An 18,601-nucleotide genomic window follows, 5' to 3' on the forward strand; every position below is an offset into this window, starting at 1 on the left:
GTGCTCTTTGCAGTCTCATACAGTTTCTAGTCCAAAGGCTGCCTAATTCTACCTCTGTACAAGTTTAAAGCAGAGAGATCCTGCAGCAGGGATGTGCTAACAAAAAGCCTCCCTGAGGATCCTCAGCACCAAAGACTGCGTTTATCTACCACAAATCTAATGATTTCCTGGTTTCGAATGGATGTTTTTCAATCTAACCAGAGTTTGAAATGTATCCAAGACCTTTCTTGTTTCCACTGCAGCTGCCATGTCTGAATGCAGAACCCAATTCTCAACAAATCTGCACTTTTTAGGAAGTTACTTTAACACAAGTATTTCCAATTGCCTCTGACAAGGACATTGTAACAGCAATTTTATTTTTTCTGTTGTTTGCCTACATGGTAACAGGGATAAAAGTGCCATGTAGCACATCATACCTCCTGTGTTGTTTGTGAATACATCCTCAGTAACATGAGCACAACAGGCAGCACCTGGTCTGAGCAGCAAAGAGACATTGCAGGGACAGAATAATTTCTCTGTGGAAAAATACAAGAGTGAGCACAGTATTTTCTCCACTTTGCAAATGGTGTCCCAAAGTAACAGCAGAAGCCAGGTCTTTTCAGAAGTCATATGGTAATCAAGGGCAACATAGGCTGTGAAAAACACTTGCCTCAGTAAACCCCCTGCCACGCTCTCTCAGGTCAGTTCATGCTGGGATCACACAAATATTCCTTTCCTCTTCAAGAGTATGGTTTTGCCTTACAATAAAACTGCATGGTTTACTCTTTTCACAGCAGCAGTGTATATATATTTAACAACCTACTCTGTATCAAAAAATAAACAAACTGTATTAAATAAGAATTTTTAGAAAAATGAGGTGTGTGTCAGTATTGTGTATATATATATATGCACATTCACTTCTGCCTCTGTCTCCAAAGCAACATCTGCTCAAAAGCCCTTTCAGCACGCAATACTGTGGTACAGCTGGGAACACTATAATAACTTTCTGCAAAGAGCAGCTGAACTCTCTATAATAAAAAAACTTCTCTATCTGAACATATCTTACCCACCTTTCCATTTCCCATGAAAATCCTAGCCAAACAGTGAAGGATTTTTTTTCCTCTGCAAAAATCAGGAACTTTTGAAATACGCTAAACTGGAGAAATAACACAAACAAAATAAATTCTGAGCATGTGATCTCAGTAATTTTTATTATCCCTTTCCTCTTATGAGAGATACCTACTCAGAATTCAGTGAGGTGAGAATGGAGATATGCATGCCAAAAATCTAATCCAGAATAGTTGTAAAATTATAAATACTGTGAAGTACATTTCAAAGCAGAAGTGTTGTTCAGGGTTGGAAAAATAGGAATAAATAAATAGAAAAGTTCTGCTAACATGCTTTTATCAAGGTCTGTCCAGATTTTGAGGTTGCTTTTGCCATCCCCTGTGAATCAGCTCCTCAGGGGTGAATTCTGCCTAACTGAAAATACAATGACCAGATTCAGGCAATCTGCTTTAGCTGAGGTGAAGATGGAAATATCTTTAACTGTACTTTCTTGAAGTACAAACTGAGAGGTAATCTAGTTATCAAAAACCCTAAGAAGGAAAAATAATCTTTGCACTGTCAGAAAGGTATTTCAAGTTACCTTATGGCTGTTACAGGCAGATTAATCACATTTTTTATCAAGATGTTCACCTTCAAGAGGAAATATTTTCTTATTGAAATTTCCAAGAGACAGCATTTTATCCAAGCAGATGGGTGCTGGAAACAGTTTCTCTTTAGAAAAAAAACTAATTTTGCCTTATTCAAAGTACATACTATTGACATTCTAATAATGATTTGTAGGATACAGGCATTACATATATTTAGTTTTAGCCAGGTATATCATCTCACAGGCCTATAGCTCACATCAGTAATCCTATCAATAGTTCTGTAATAACACAGTATCTCAATGAAAGAGATTATCTAAACACACAAAACAATGCCCTTATTTTAAATGGAAATAGTTTGTCTTCTGAGGGAACTTTGCCAGGAGTTAAAACATCATATATTTTGTATCTATTACATTAATCTATAACTCTTCAGCAAATGAATTTCACATGTACACTGACATTTTACATGTGCACTCTCATATTCTTAAAAGAAAAAAAAATCTTCCTTTGAGCTCCTCTTCTACCTTTTAGAATCTTCACCTTTTGATCATACCTGAGTCCTTCGCAATATCTCAGATAGAAGAAGTGTAAAATAATCTCTCCATGCAGGTACATCAGCATCAGGTTCTGAGAAAAAAATTGTTGCACTGAGAATATAAACACTGCAGAGTTAATGGGAAATGCCATTTACTCAGTTCCTCAATAGTGTAAGTTCACAGTAGTTTCAAGAGGACAGTAGCATTTTTAAAGGATTTTGTCATATCAGATTCAAGCCATAAATTTATCTACATCCACATATCCTCAAATCCATTTCACTGCACAACAGCTGATTCTAACTTTTATTGTAGCACAATCAGTGCTACTGATGAGTTTTAAGACTGAGATATAATGATTATTCTCTAGTTAAAGCTCTTAGCATCAACAAGGGTGCAGGCTACTTTGCATTGTGTTGCCCACCCTGAAACATCAGTCTTGCAAACAAGGTAAATGGATAAAGACACAGTCACTCTCTCCACTCACATGAATATTTTCAACTTGTCCATTGCATTGTGCAGATCATGTTGTGTAAGATACAAATGTAACATTCTAAAGCTCATAATTTCTGTTTTTTAAAAAGTACATTTGCAGTGTTTCTCAAACCTTGTCTTTCTTCCACCTCCCCTCTGCAGTTCATCCACTCCTCTCTCTACCTAGCTTATATGACAAAGGGGGTAACTACCATTAAGTACAGATGAATCCCCAAATATTTGTGCTTTGGTGTCAGCAGCTGCCAAATCATTTGGACATGCTGGTGGCTGGAATTCCACCTCTAGAGAGCCTTTGGAGCTTGTTCAAGAATAGGACAGGAAGTGGCACCAGGACACCCTGGTGCCAGGGGAGTGCCCACAGCTCAACCTAAGTGACAATGATACAGGGCTAAGACATTTTCATGCACTACAGACTAGAGGGAAAAGGGAAGAATTAAAAGTCTGAGGAGATTCAGAAGTATTTCCCATGCTGTATTTCAGGTGACAGAGATGACCAAAACAGTGAAAAAATGTGGAAAAGTACAAGCCCCATCACCTTTCTGCCTTCTCCCTTCTGCAGGCAATGCACCTCCTTCCAAATTCTAGGCAAGTTGCTATGGAAACTATCAGCATGGCTACAAAAATAGGGAGGAATTATAGATCTCATCCATATATACATTATTTCATTTCATCAAAGAAAGAGAAATGGTGCAAGGTTGGTGGACCCTGTAACTAAGACAGTTTCACCCTGGGGAAGGCAGGACCCTCTGCAGAAGGCATCTTAGCTGACAATCATCCCTTTGGCCAAGGCCACCCAGAGGAAAAGAACATCAGCAAACTCTACCCCTCTTCAGCTGAGAACAGCTAGTGCAAGATGCCCATCAAGGACTTTCATTTGTTTGTTTTGTTGGACTTGTGTAATCTGCTAATTGAAGAGTCATATCACTCCTTTCCTCCTGTTTTGCACCTTGACATAGCATTAGGAATTTATTCCCGTGTGTAAGCAAAGATGTTTGGGGACAATCTCAAGCAAAGACCATGTCTCCACCTCAAACTTATGTCTCCACCTCAAACTTATGTCTCCACCTCAAACTTAGCTGTCTGAAAAGAAACGATGCAGAAAAAGGAAATATGAGAGGAAAAAGAGCAACACAGGGGCTTTCAAACAACAAGGTACACAGTTAGATCCAGCCTTTATAATTCTTCCATCCCTCCGAGAGTTCAAAACATTGTTTAATACACTTGAAGAAAGGCAAATCTAGCACTGTATATATAAGGAGACCTGTAGAAGGAGAAAAAGAGGAGGTAAGGCACTCTATTAATTGTTCCTGGGTTTTATTTTACTTTTTTAAAATAAAATTCACATAACACTTGATGAAAAAACACTTCAGAAATCCTTTGCAACTCAAAGCTTTTTAAAGGCAGTGTACAGATGGGTGGAGTAAACTGGAAGACTCAAGACATTTTACTCTGTAGCTGTCCTAGTTGGATGAACAGTCCTACATAGGGAGAACCTGACCAGAACCTGTACCTTCCTCTTTGTCTTCTCTTCCCCTTAAAACTCACAAAAATGTTTTCTAACCAGCAAAAAGGCTATGTATTTTTGTAACTATTTTACCTTCCTCTTAATTCTCTCTGCCATACTGTTTTTTTTAACCATTCTCTCTGTCCTGCTTCAGTGAAAAGAAAAAAGAATTAATTACAAGGTAAATTACATTTCATGAAAAAACTTTTAAAGCTATAAAAAATTAGGGAAGCATTGTAAGTTTAGGACTGGAAAAAGAAAGACTTGTCTTCTTAGGCCCCAAACCACTAAACAGTCATAAGCACATGAGAAATTTAAGTGAGCTCTTGGATTCCAGCCAAAAGATAAATGTTCAACATGTGCTTGTCCCAGCCAATGCACACAATCTGCTTTTAAATGTGACATTTACATATATATATATATCTCTTTTCAAGTTGGGAAAATTAGAAAAGCTGTTTATAAATCAGAACATAAGGCTAAAATCGTGATTAAAATTGTCCTGAAAGCCTCTCTGATGATACTGTGAAGCATTGTACAATTTTGTTTATAAAAGCTTGGAAAAAACAAATTTTAATGCAATTTATACTTAGTTCACTTTCCACTAAATATGACATGTAGACAAGCTATGAAGAGTAAAACAGATTCTATGCACAACAAAAAATTTCAAAACAACTAAAATCCATGGGGTGTTGTCGAGTGTTCCCTATTTCAGTGGCAATGAAAGACAGCTGTGAGTTAAAATTACAGTTTAATTTGCATTAATGCATTTATACAAAAATCACAGAAAGAGGAGAGCATCTTACCTTTTTTTTTTTTTCAAATGAAATTCAGAAGAGGGATAAAAGAGGATGTTTTACTCTGCAAGAAAAATAATTGTTCGAGTTTGACAGGCAAATTGAACTAACTGCATTGAAGATGAGTGAATTTAATGTTTCCAGACTCAAAGTTTTTGCAGGCTTAACTGTCAGATATTAAAATAAAATTCAGCTTTTTGTGGCTTAGATAACATATTCATATTTTCATAAGTACATTTTCTGAAATCCAGGCAAAGATAGAGGTTAATAAACAGAGATGCTTCAGTATTGCCACAGCATTAAAAGAAAGAAACAAACCCTGCATCCTTTGCATATACCAATAACCTGACCTGTGATAAATTTTTCTCAGTGGTACTTAGCTGTTCCATCACACTCACAAATTCAAAGAGGCTCCTCAATAGCTTTTTAGCAAATCTTACTGATGTCTTTGCAGAGAACTTGAGCAGACCTTAAACTGGGTCTTTAAGAGACTTTATTTTCCTTACTGCTGTAGTTGGCCCTTAAATATCTCATCCTACAGGAAATCTGCTGACACATTCACCATCAGATCAGGCAATACAAAGGAGATAGGATGGGGACACCAGCATAAGCCTTTGAGAAGAAGGGAATATTTAAACTGGCCCACTGGTAGGGAGCTGCCACACTTTACAGCACACAAATCAGCAATCTCTGCTAATGCTACCTAGATGATTAATATTTTTCAAAATCAGCATGGAGAAAGATGCTTTCTTCCAAAGATGACTGTGGCACTCATTTGTCCCCAGTCCAGCAGCCTAGGGGAAAGAGTTTAAGAAGGAGGTAGAGGAGGTAGAACCAGTCAAGTTTAATGATCACTTGCTTCAGGATCCTCTTGTCATCACAAAAGTACTGCAGGTCTGAGGACTTCATGAAACACACCACCAATGCACAGGTACTAAACGTTACATGAAGGATTTTCCAGTTTATGTTCCCAGCATGCAGTGGGATTAGCTCAAAGTGCAAGCTGGGACACCATATCACTTCATCCTTGTGTGACATTAAGATATACTCACAAGATGAAAAATAAGGATAATGGGACAAGCAGAGTAAGAGTATGTGCTGCAAGTGTTGCTTAGGTGTTGTCCAAAAGACTTGCCACACACACAGCCTACAAATATGGTGTGCAGGGCTGGAGCTGAGGACAGAGAGGATCACAGGTCACAGGCTCAGGCAGAAGGTCTGCCGTGTTCACATGTTGGTTGGGTGGGGGTTAGTCCTTGTGGGTGGGAATTGTTGTGTGGCTTCAAGGAATACTTCACTTGTGGAGCAAAATGAAACAAGACAGGGTCATGCCATGCATTGCAGAAGTGACGTGGGATCCACTTTGCCTGTGAGTTGTAGGAGTCTGCAATTTTAGCAGAGCACAAGATAGGTGGAGATCCACTTCAGCAGTGGTAAGGAATTTCTGCAGCAGGTGTCTGCTGGCATGCCTGCTCAGTTTGGAGCCAAAAGAGTCATGATTTCTCTTAAAAACACTAAAGTCTCAGCAAAAGACTGGAATCTAAGAGATACCCCTGGGGAAACTCCTCAAATCAAAGGATATGCCAGTCACATCACTTCCCTGAGGCATGGCAGAAGATGGCACTTTCCAGGATGTTCCCTGTGAGACTGCCAGCCCTAGCCAAAGGAACAACCTGTTAGTTCAGCTCAGTGAGAAGTAACCTGAGGTCCCAACAAAGGAGGCACTTGGTTGTGGCAAAATAGGCCAGGCTGGGCAAAGGACAAACCTGTGTGTGACTCATCAAAGTCTTGCACAGGTCCCAGCTTCACAAATTACTCTTGCAGCAGCAGAGAGGGCATGGAAGATCCAGATAAGTCAAAATCCAAACCAAGCACCTGCACGGTACACGCGAAATACCTGTGATCCATCCTGTTTTGTTTCTTCCCTGATCAAGGGACAAGAAGACAAGAAATAGACAGCTCCTATATGTCAGGTGGAAAAGGCCACAAATCAGGAAAAATATTGTTACTGATACTCCAGCCCAGAAATCCCTACATCTGATCTCAGAGAATTGTGTTCCCAGCATATACACATTCTTCAGCTGGATGCCGTTCTCTGAAATATTATAATTTCCACTAAGGATCAATACTGAGTGCCAATTATCAGTTTGGGGAAATTTCTCCCCTTTAATGAAAGAATGTCTTCCTGCCTGAGAGTGGAAGAACTAATTCAAAAGGCAGCAGAGTCCACAGCCCACACATCTCAGAATTCACAGTAAAATTGCATAATCAGCTTGTCAATGCCCTAGGGCTTTTTATTAGGTATTTTGGCAACAAGCCTAAAATAAAAGTATGAGTTTCATTGTCTTAATTCTTCACAATGACCATTTTAAATCCATATAGGACCTCCAAGGACTACAATGAAGGGAATATGAAAAGATAGGGTACACATGACCTCCAGACCTCTAGAAGTACTGCTGTCTTTTCCTGGACACAGGTGATATTCTTCTTGGCATCTCTGTTTATTTCCAGTCATTGGATACATGTCACAGTTCATAAGATACATATCCCAATAAATGTGGACACACAACTGGACAAAGGCACCCCAAGTTTGATGCACTTCCAGAATCTGGACCTCATGCTACTTCTGATATTTGTTGCATGAATTGCCAGGGAAAATCAGAGAGGTACCTCTGAGAGAGATACTCCAATACGACATCTCACCATTGGGTGATCCTGTACGAAGCCATTCCAAAAGGATCTGCTCCCTGCGTTTGTTCTCCACATTCTTCCCTCTTTGTTCTAGTGTAAAAGCAAACCTCTCCTCCAAACAGGGAAAAAAAAACTCCCAGAAAATCACTACTAAGCCCAAAACCTTGATATCATCCTTGCTGGAAAGCCAGTCTCACTGTAGAGTAGGGACAGACACCTCCTTGTCAGAGACAGGAGGTTGGAGAATTTTTGATTGTTTGTTTTCAAGTCTCCATTTCATGAAAGATGGTTTTAGAATTGCTGGATTTTGCTAGTGCAATCCCTTTTTATGACAGATATATGTAAATTCATTGTTGTACATGAATACATGTTATTCAAAGGCAAATTTCTCCTCTAACAGCCATTTTCACAATGCTTTTCCAAAGGAGCAAAGAAATGAGACACATATTGTGAGATTGAAATGGGTTCTAGGAAAATGTTTCTCCCTACAGTTTTTCACACATTTCCAAAACATGAAGCCCTCCAGCCCCCAGGAACTCCACATTTTCTCAGGTTCCTCCTAGGAACCCCACACACATTAAAACCATCCTGCTGTGGAGGAAGATATCATGCTATCTCCAAAAAAAAAAACCTAAAATTTGCTCAGCTTGAGTTATTGTTCTGCACAAGTTGCCCACAGGAGTCTTTATGGCATTGTGTAGACCACCTGTGTCCCACACTGAGTCCCCCTACACCCTGGATGTGTTCCTTATATGCTGGCAACTTTCATCCCAGCTCATACAAGCTTTGAATTCTCCAGCTGGGAGAAAAGTGAGGAAAGATGAAAACATTAACAATGATTATTGATGACCAAGCTGGAAAGGAAAGAGTCCACCTTTAGTAGTGTAGATGGTCACTCCTGAGCTTCATGTCCATCAGTGGGATCCACAGTATAATGCACTGTTCAGCTGTGGTTTAGATTTATCCCTTTCTCAAAGTGTAAGACTGGCAGTGCCACCACTTCAGGGTTTATGTCCTGGCAGCTTGATTCCCCACATACTCATCACCAAGGAAATCCATGAGGCTGGCCTCAGCTGCCTTCCCTGGCAAGCAGCAAGGACTTCTGTCACAATGTGCAATACAAAAACTCTGAACCTGATATGAGAGCAATTAGGTCTTCTGCCTTCACAGGAGTTCCTCATAGACTACCAAGAATCACAATGTGAAGTGTTGGAAATGTGATGCTTTAAAGTTAATTTTATATTGCAAAGCTAATTTAGTACTTTAAAGTATCACATTTTAAATCTTTCTCTGCACGTACCTCAAAGTCACCTCTGCTTTGACCCCAAGTAAAATCTCACTTACTGTGTTGATACCACAAAATATTGTCAGAGAAGCAGCATAACAGTGTTAGAGACAGCTGGCATTTCTACTCGCTGATCTCTTTTCAAGTATAAACTACCAAAAGACATCAGTAAAGAAAAAAATTAAATTTAACAGACCAAAATATGTAACTATAAGGCCTTTTTCACACCAGCAAAGTTTGTCACAGCAACATGAGACAGCAGAAGTGATAGATTATCATATGGTGAACTGCTACACTCTTTTGGAAACCTATCCTTGGCATTACAAAAACAAAACAAAACAAAACAAAAAAAAACCCCACAAAACCCCCACAATTATACATGCTGAAATTTCACAATAAATATAATTAAGTGCTTCTACTGGTCGCCTGTACAGAAAGTTCGAGCACAAAACCCTCACCTATGACTTACAAGTTTCACTGAGCTTTAAAGAAATTTTTCCACAGCTTCAGCATTTTTTGCAAGTTTGTGGCAATGAAAAACAGATTTTCTGGGACTAAAATAGCAAAGCTATCCACTACTGTATATTCAGTTTATGGCATGTCATAAAAACTTGACAGGTTTCAACACTGCTCACAGTACTCAACAAGTGAGTTTTTGCCTGCAAATTCTGAGCATCCTTCCATGAGGTTTTCAATTTCAGATGGGGGTTTGTCCAAAGAACTGCAGAATTTGACTTATAAAGAAACATTTGGCATATGAAGATTTCTTTCCCTGCTTAGAAGTTTAACTAATCATTATTGAATAATTTTTTTCTCTCTCTTATTTTTGCTCCAAAACTGTGCTACATTTCTAACTTCTTAAAGAGAACAACACCAAGTTGAGCCCCCAAAATTTTGTTTTATCTCAGTATATTTAAAATACTGTGAAGTCATGTATTTACAAGTATTGCTCTCTGAAAAAGATCTTTTCTCTGCATAATTAGTGGCCAAACAGTTCAAAACCCATCAGGCATCATGAGTGCCTTTGAGATATTTTCTCATGCCAAAGGGTGAACTACAATTACACACTTGCTTTCATGAAGGTGACACGAGAATTTTGCACATGAAATAGTGACCAGCTGGACCAAACCTCGCAGTCTGGGGATTAAAAGTTGTTCCTGATAAAGCTTTTAGTTTTATTTTGATTTAATAATGGGACTTAGCCATAAACTTCAGGAATGCCCCAAAATAGTTTAAAAATTTAATCCAAATTATTTCAAATTCTTGTAGTTTTGTGGGTGTTTTTTTTACTCAGGAAAACATTTCGCTGTCAGCTCTTTATAAGAGAAGGAAGAATTATTGCCTTTCACAAAGAAGAATAAACATGTTAAGAAAGTACAAGTATGATCTTGTCTCATGTTATTTTTACATGTATATTTCTTCTTGGTATGGGAGGAATAGGAAAGTGGATCCCAAATAAAGCAGATGCTATGGAAAAGTGTATTCCCTCATAGGGAATAGACTCTATTCCTGACTGGGAAGAGAGTTGTTTGGTAGTGAAACCAACATCTACCTGCTGGTGCAGTCTGAAAGAGATTTCATCAATTTACATCTAATCCTCAAAGTACAGTGAAAAATATCTGAGGGTAAATAATTCCTCATTTGACCAATAACAGACTTAATGCAGTGAATAGCTACAGGCAGGAGTAAAAGGAAATTTCCTAAGAAAACAGGCTTTTTAAGGTTGTTGTATGGGAGAGGAAGACGGGAAAAGGAAGAAGGAATTAACTTTATTTCCCCACCACATGAATGTTTCTCCCTGGTTAGTCCCTATGGCCTTGATCATGCAACTGAACCTAGAGCAAAAAGGAATAGTTACACCTTCCAGCATACTAGAAAGATATTTGATAAATTTTTAAGTAAAGCTTAATAAAAACCCCCAAATCATTAATGACCTTCAAGACTAGACATAAGGCCAGGAGAAAAAGTCCTTTCTCCCAATTGTCTTCTAATTTAAGGTAGATTCTTGAAAGGTATTATCAATGAAGTCTAATTTTTGATTTAAAAATGACATAGTTAGCTCAACATGCTCACTGACTCTATGGCTTTTTGCTATTAAAAGTGTTAACATTCAGATTAATTTAATTTCAATAAATATTGATTTAATTTAAATTGAAGTTGACTGCAATTTTACCCATATTGCAATTACATTATTGTTTTACAGTATCATAATGTAAAGAAACTCTGTTAATGTAGATGAAAATACAGCTTTCATCTGCTCTGGAGAAAAAAAATAGCATTAAAATCAGTCTAAGTTCTTTCAGGATAAAATTCTCAATAATCCACATGAGGATACCATAATCTCTCAATTCAAAATTCAGCTATATTTTATGTCCTAGACAGATATATATGTCAGTAGTTAATGTTAGCAGTCAGAGTTTTTAATGAGAGGTCCTGAACAGACTGTATTTCCTGGCTCAATGATGATAGATTGATAGGTTCCTATCTATGTAAAAGCCAATTAGTGCTTCTTTAATTCTACTTTTTTTCTCACTCAACTTTTTGAACCCCATTTCAGTGAAAAAAGAGTTTTAGAAACTCATCTTTCTATATAATCCTTCACATATTCTGGCCTATTGCTAAAGCATCTGTTGGAAGTGTTGGCCAATGGTAAAACACACATTTTTCTTTCATCTCTGCCATAGCTTCATTCCAAACCTGACTGTATTTTGGCAGAAAAACACTATTCCCTTTTCTTGGGCAAGAGCATCTCTTCTTTCCCCATGCCTAGAAGCTCCTGCTACCTGTGAAATCCCCATTTGAAGCAGTAGCTGGCTGTGCCATGCAACAGCAGGGACTCAGAGAAGATCACTGGTGACTGAAGGAAGGTGTAACGACAATTTTATCCTTCTGTCCTCCCTTCCCTCTGCTGCACGTTGCTTCTCTCCGACCTTGTCAGCACTCACACATTTTCCTACTGAGTTTTTCAATGTGCTCCTCATCTCTTCCATGCTGTGAGGGCATAGCTTGTACTTTTAGGCCAAGATATGTCACACACCTCTATATCTATGGTGAGAATCTGGAGTACACTGAGGTAAATTCACATCTCAGGTTTTATCCATTGATTTTTTTTGTTTGACTCTATCAGGAGCACACAGACAGAATTGTTTAGGCTTTTCCATCCTCCTTCTCCAGATGAAAAACTACCTTTGAAAAACTACTCTGTCAAACTATTTTTGCAGTGATTTTGAGGTTATTCAGCCCTTCTGGTAACAGACAGTTTCAATTTTCCTTTAACATTTTATGTAATAGGTCTTCTACTGATATAAAATTATTGCTAAGAAATAACAATCACCAACAGTGTTTATTCTAAGGACTAGTAATTATAAAAAAATCACACTGCTTTAATCAAACTAATTCATAGAATCTTTAACAAAGGAAAAGACCTCTATGATCACCAAGTCCAACCCTCAAACCAACATCAGCACCATGCTCACCACAAAACCCTGTCCTCAAGTGACATACCCACATATTATTTGAATAATTCCAGAGCTCAACAAACCTTTCATGATTAAATTTTTTCTAATAACTTATCTAAATCTACCCTGGAGCATGTTGAGGTTGTTTCCTCTTGTCATTTGTTACTGAGAAGAGACCAGCTCTCACCTGGCTATACTCTCCTCTCAGGCAGGTGTAGGGAGAAATAAGGTCCTTCCTGAGGCTTCTTTTCTCTTGGTTTAAATAGCCCCAGCTCCCTCAGCCAACTTCCAGTCACCTGGAACCTCCTCAGTTTACCAGGACTACTGATAATGATGGGATGTGTTTTGGTGAACTCTTCCACAATCTCCTTCAGTGCCCTTGCATGGATCCTATCCAACTCCATGGGTGTGTGAGGGTCTCAGTGGTGTAGCAGGTCACTGGCTGTTCCCTCCTGCATTATGAGGCCTTCATACTCCTCCCTGTCTCTGTCTCCCAGCTCAGGGTGCTGGCTACCAGTAACACAACTGCTCTTACTGCTAAGGCCTGAGGAAAAGAAGGCACTAAGTACCTCAGTCTTTTCCTCATCCTTTGTGTCTGTGTTCCCTCCCCCATCCAATAAAGGATGGGTGTTCTCCTTAGCACTCCTTTTCTTTCTGATGGATTTTTAGAGACATTTCTAATGGTCTTTTACATTCCATCTGGGCTTTGACCCTTCTAATTTTCTCCCTGCAGAACCTTGCAACATCCTTGTAGCCCTCCTAAGTTATCTGCCTATTTTTATAAAGGTTAAAATCTCTCTTTTTTTCTCCCTGAGTTGAAGACAAAGCTTTCTGTTCAGTCAGGTTGGCCTTCAACCCCACCATCTCATCTCTTGGCACATGGCAACAGTCTGTTTATGTGCCTTTGAGATTTCCCTTCTTAAAGGGTACCTGACCTTCCTGGACTATTTTGGTCTTCAAGATTGCCTCACAAGGGACCTTCTCAGCCATTATCCTAAAATTTCAGCTAAATTATAAAAGAGAAAAAATATCTAAAATACAAATAGTGTCAACATAAACATCAATAATTTTTTTCTTAAACTGGCAGCATCCATTCAATCAGAATCTTTATCACAGCATCAGTTAGGGCAATATATTTAGCCCATTTATTTTTCTCTTCTTCAGCTATGAAACACCATGAAATTTGACATTTTTGTATAATTCCAATCAGTAAATATTTGATAATGGAAACTAAAAAGCAGAAATCATTGGAATCACCAGATAAATCAGCTTGTTAACAACTAAACTAAACCATATTCCCCCTTTTCTGTAATTTTTCCAAGAAGAGTCATCATTAGGGGTGATTATAAACTATAACTGAACTGAAATTATTACATTTAAAATTCACAGTTCATTGCAGACTGAATTCAGTTTTTGACAATATGAATCTTGAATAACACTTCTGGTTTTTTCTTGCTTTAAGGTAATATTCCTTTGTGATGCTTCCTTTCCACTATTTTTTACTTTGTAGCTGATTCATTATCATTATCTCAGACTGATGGGTTTAGAAGACAAAAGCTTAGCAATTATTTTAACTTATTTAGCTGAGAGAAGCTCTCTCCTTTAACAAAACCCCATCTTCCTTCTCGGGGGAAGATGCTGTTTTTACCTGACTGCAAGAAAAATATCTTTTGGGGCTAGTGACAAGGCATGGCCACTCCTGTTAACTGGCAGAGGAGCCTAAAGGCCCTAATTTTTCTTCTCCCCAGGTGAATCCATCCATTCCTTTTATTTTGCTTTTGAGGCTGGACACTGCTGAAGTCTATTAGCAAAACTGCTGGAATCATCTCTTCTTATTATTGAATCAGGAACCACTGCAAAACTGAGCCCTTGGGTCATTCTTTTTTTTCTATTTTAAACTACACGACATAAACAAGCAGTCTTCTGTGGCTTGGGACTTTCTGTTCTCTGACCTCTGCCATCATTACTACTCCTGCATAAATACAGCCTGAGTGTGTTGCTGCCCTGCCTTCTCACTATTTTTTGCTTGTTCACAGAGTTAGGGAGAAACAAAGCAAGGGCTTTGGTCTTTTGGAAGGGTTTATTCATTCAGCAAATAACAGTTTCTAATTGGAAGCCACTGACTCAGCCACCCCTGCTGATGTTTCAAAGTCCCTCATCATAACTAGATGCTCATGACAGTAATCTAATGTGCATTAAAATTCCTTACTTCTTCCACCTGGCAGCAGAAGCTGCAAATATCCCTTACAGCACAGTTCTGTTACCTGGGTGATGTTGTCAGGGGGGAAAGCAAGACCAGTCCGAGGTACCTTGGTGGTAGGAAGGGTGACACAGCTCCTGAGCCACGGCCACTACAGGGACTGGAGACCTTCCACAAGCACAGGAACTCAGGAGAGGGGCTTGGGAATAGACTTCAGCTCAGTTATTGCATCAGCTAGGTGCTCCAACCCAGTAACACATACAGATTGCTGGTGTCATTTTAGCTTTTCATTTTGGGGTACTACTTTGAAATTTGCTTTTAAATCTCAGAGACTGGGCATTTCCCTGTATCAGTATTCTATTTTTTGCTCTCAGAAAATACTATAACGCATGAACTGTTGAAGTTGCTCAATATTAATCATAACAAAGTTATTCTCATTTAGAACATACAGTTTCTTTTAATGCCTACTTGACATGATTCAATTTCATGTCCTGTCCTTCCTGTAAGCCATATATCTCCCCATTTTAAAAATGTTTCCTCAGCAGAGGCAACAAAGGAAAAGAGAACAAAATGTTTAGAAACTCCAGTCATTCAGGATTACTGTGTTTTGCACAGTGATGACAATAATCACTTGAAGTTAATAGAAGCAATATTTCCACAGCTGGGTTAATTTCACGTAGCTCCTAGAAGTCCTTATTTTCAATTTCTTTTTAAGTGCTTATTGTAATAAATGCTGGGTCTTTTCTTGAGCACCAGGTTGTTTTCACAAAATGAAAATAAATTCTTTGCTACAAAGATTAAAAGGATCTGTGTTAAAAAAGAGAACACGAATGTTACACATCCCTTTCCAAGTGAATTTAAATGAGAATTAGATTCATATCACCTCCTACAGATCCAGATGTAAGTTACTGTATCCCTGTGTAACTGATCCTAACCAGTATCACCTATATGAACTTCCAACACACTGCAGCTGCTCTTCTATGATATTTTCAATCTTCAGTATCCATTACCACCTTCTGTTCACTATAATTTTTTTTATTTTCCCCTTCATCTTCCAACAACTACAATATAAAAAGCCATAATACTTTTGTATTTGCCACATAAGGTCTCTTTTTTGTCTGTATCTTTTTAACGTTGTCTTTTCTTACACAAATAGAAAAAGCTTATTTTTACACTATCATGCACTGGTCCTTCTTTTTTCTTAAAATAAATATCCTAAGCAGAAAATCTTATTTGTGTTCTCTGTTCCTAGCTAGCGAGGAAGACCTTGTTACCGACAGTATGAAATTGGATGGATATCAACCCTCCTGGAAGAAATCAACACAGCTTCTCAAACAGTCACCGCCTTGGCTGAGAGCAACTATGACCTCCAAAAGTGTCAAAAAATGAATAATATTTTGATAAATACTGATAAAAATTGAAATTAGTGGTTTACTAGCAGCTTCTAAACATTGTGTTCTTTTATTCTTCTTTCTGCCCACAAGGTGTTACTGCAAAATTAATCAAGGGGGCCAAAAGAGCTTTCCCTTCAGGGAGGTGAATGAATAGCAGAAGATGTGCATTAAAAAGGTTTAATCTCTTTAACCTTTACCTACCTTTATTTAAAAAGCCTATAAAGAAAGGAGCTTTGGTGAATAGGTGAATTATGCCAAGGGTAAGGGGTAAGAACAATGGCTTAAAGGAAGACAAAGGCATTATTATGCAACAGCAGGAAAAGGAGAATAAGTAGGAGGGAGAAGATTATCAGGCAAGCTAATTTCAGTCACTGAACTAATATGGTCAATAAGGCTCCAAAGTTGACTCAGGGAGTCTCAATACAGAGCTCAAATCTACCTCTTCATAAATAAACCTCCTAGGCTCCATCTAATTTAGGAGACTGCACAGAAACTAAGCAAAATATTTCTTTTAAAATATTCATTTTAAAAATGTGTACAACTACATTTTTCTGCAAATGTTTGGAAATATGGAACATTATAGCAAAATGTGTTTCAGATATTTTTCCACTGGTGTGGCAAAATTACATTGAAGATATATATGGCCTAATAATGTGATTTTAGTAATTATTTCTCAGCTCCTGGTAAGTGATATAATAATAAATACTTCCTCACAAAAAAAAAAAAAATCCTCTCTCTGATAAGCAATGACTTTCCAGACTTCAACAAATTATATATTCAACTTGTTTCTTGTGAAATGAATGGTATATTGCAGCAAGTCATCTCAGCTTGCCAAAAGCTAGGTTAATAAATTGTGATCCTGAAATTTCTGAATGGATTTTTATACCAGTAATACTAGGCAAACCTATCTCGTATATCATCTGTACTACCTTCAGTTTATCTCAGCTGCCCTTGCAATAAAAATGTAGCAGAGAACATATTAAGGTTTTTTAAAAATGCAAGTACTATTACAAATCAGATGAACACAGGTTTTAAAATAACTGTCTGTTAGGAATGGGCATGGACATTCTCTCTGCATTTGAACAAAATTTTGTTTTGCTTTTTGAAGAGATCTGCAGTTCACTTATATTGCTCCACTCCCTACTCAGCAGTTTATAGTCAGTCATGGAAAGTTTTCATTGCAGCAAAAGCCTTTCTGTGTAAGAATCTGGGATTACAGCATGGAAGGGGGTTAGATAATGGCAAGTTTTAATTCCTCAAAAGAGTTGCAATTCTTCTTCCTTACCTGAGACGTGGAGAGCAATAATTATAAGAGTACTCAAACACCCACAGGACATGGAGATCCTGAAGGGAAGAGACACATATTATGCTCAGGAGGAGATATTCCTTTTGGGAAAGTAAAGCTTGCTATTAATGTCAACTGAACCATAGACCCAATAAGAGAGAGACCAATGGAAGTCAAAATGGTTTGAGAAAAATATGAGAGAGCAAGGAAGAGGAACTTCTAAAAGGGAAACAAGGTAGCCAGGTTTCAAACACAGTAGGAGTTGAGTTTTTTCCTAAAGTAAGTGAGAAGTAGGACAGAATAAGAATTAATGGAACTGGATATAAAGCATATGGTTCCTCTGTCTCTTGCAGTGGTATAATTTTATCCTAAAAATCTTCCAGGAACTTCATTTTCCACAACTGTAGAAAATGAACTTTTGACAGAACTTGCTGACTGCTTCCAGGCACAAAAAACTGCTGGATTTTGAGATGGAAAACCAAAAGATCTGTTCTCAAATTACTAAATACAAAGGATATTTCTACAGATGAATATTTTTGATTCTAAATCAATAAGTTGTATAAAGCACTCTTTACAATGGAATAAAAGAAAATGAAGAATTTCTATATAATAACAGAATACAAAGAAAGAAGAAACACAGAAGAATTCTACTGATATGAATCACAAATATTCCATTTATTAATAAATTTCCACTAATAATTCAATGGCCCATTGGGTCCCCCCTTCACTATCAGTAAAATTCCTTTAATAATTTCCCATGCAGAGAGTTAAGGATTCTCTTCTAAGTATTTTCCTTCTGTGATTCATGCAAAAATGTGTTTTCATATTTCAGTCAAAAGGCAGCTCAATGTCATGTAATGGCGTCATGGCTGTTTGTCTTTTTTTTTTTATTATTTTTGCAGTATTTAATTTGTATTTGTAAGACATACCAAAACATTCCTCTTCTGCTCATCTTTTTTTTTCCTGGCAATTCTATTTTAAAACTTTAGTTTGGGTTTGGGTTTTTTTTAAGGGTCTTTTCCCCAACAGCTTTCAGTCCCACTCTCTTCTGAAAATCACAGAAATAATAAGTGAGAAATTAAAATATATCCTCTGCCTAAGCCTAAGGCAGATTTATTGTTTTGATTTCAGTATATTTATCTTGCCTTGAAGATTAAAAACATGATATTCTATCTATTTTGTGGGTGAGATGAGTTTGTGACTGGAAATCTAATTGGAGAAAACAAAAGCATTCTACCAGTATAGAAAACAATAACACTTTACTAATATCAGCAACTTAAAGGACACCAAGAAAAATTACAAGACAGATCACATGAACAGGTATTTTC

Source organism: Zonotrichia leucophrys, chromosome 2, assembly GCF_028769735.1.
Source record: "Zonotrichia leucophrys gambelii isolate GWCS_2022_RI chromosome 2, RI_Zleu_2.0, whole genome shotgun sequence".
NCBI classification, from domain to species: Eukaryota; Metazoa; Chordata; class Aves; order Passeriformes; family Passerellidae; genus Zonotrichia; species Zonotrichia leucophrys.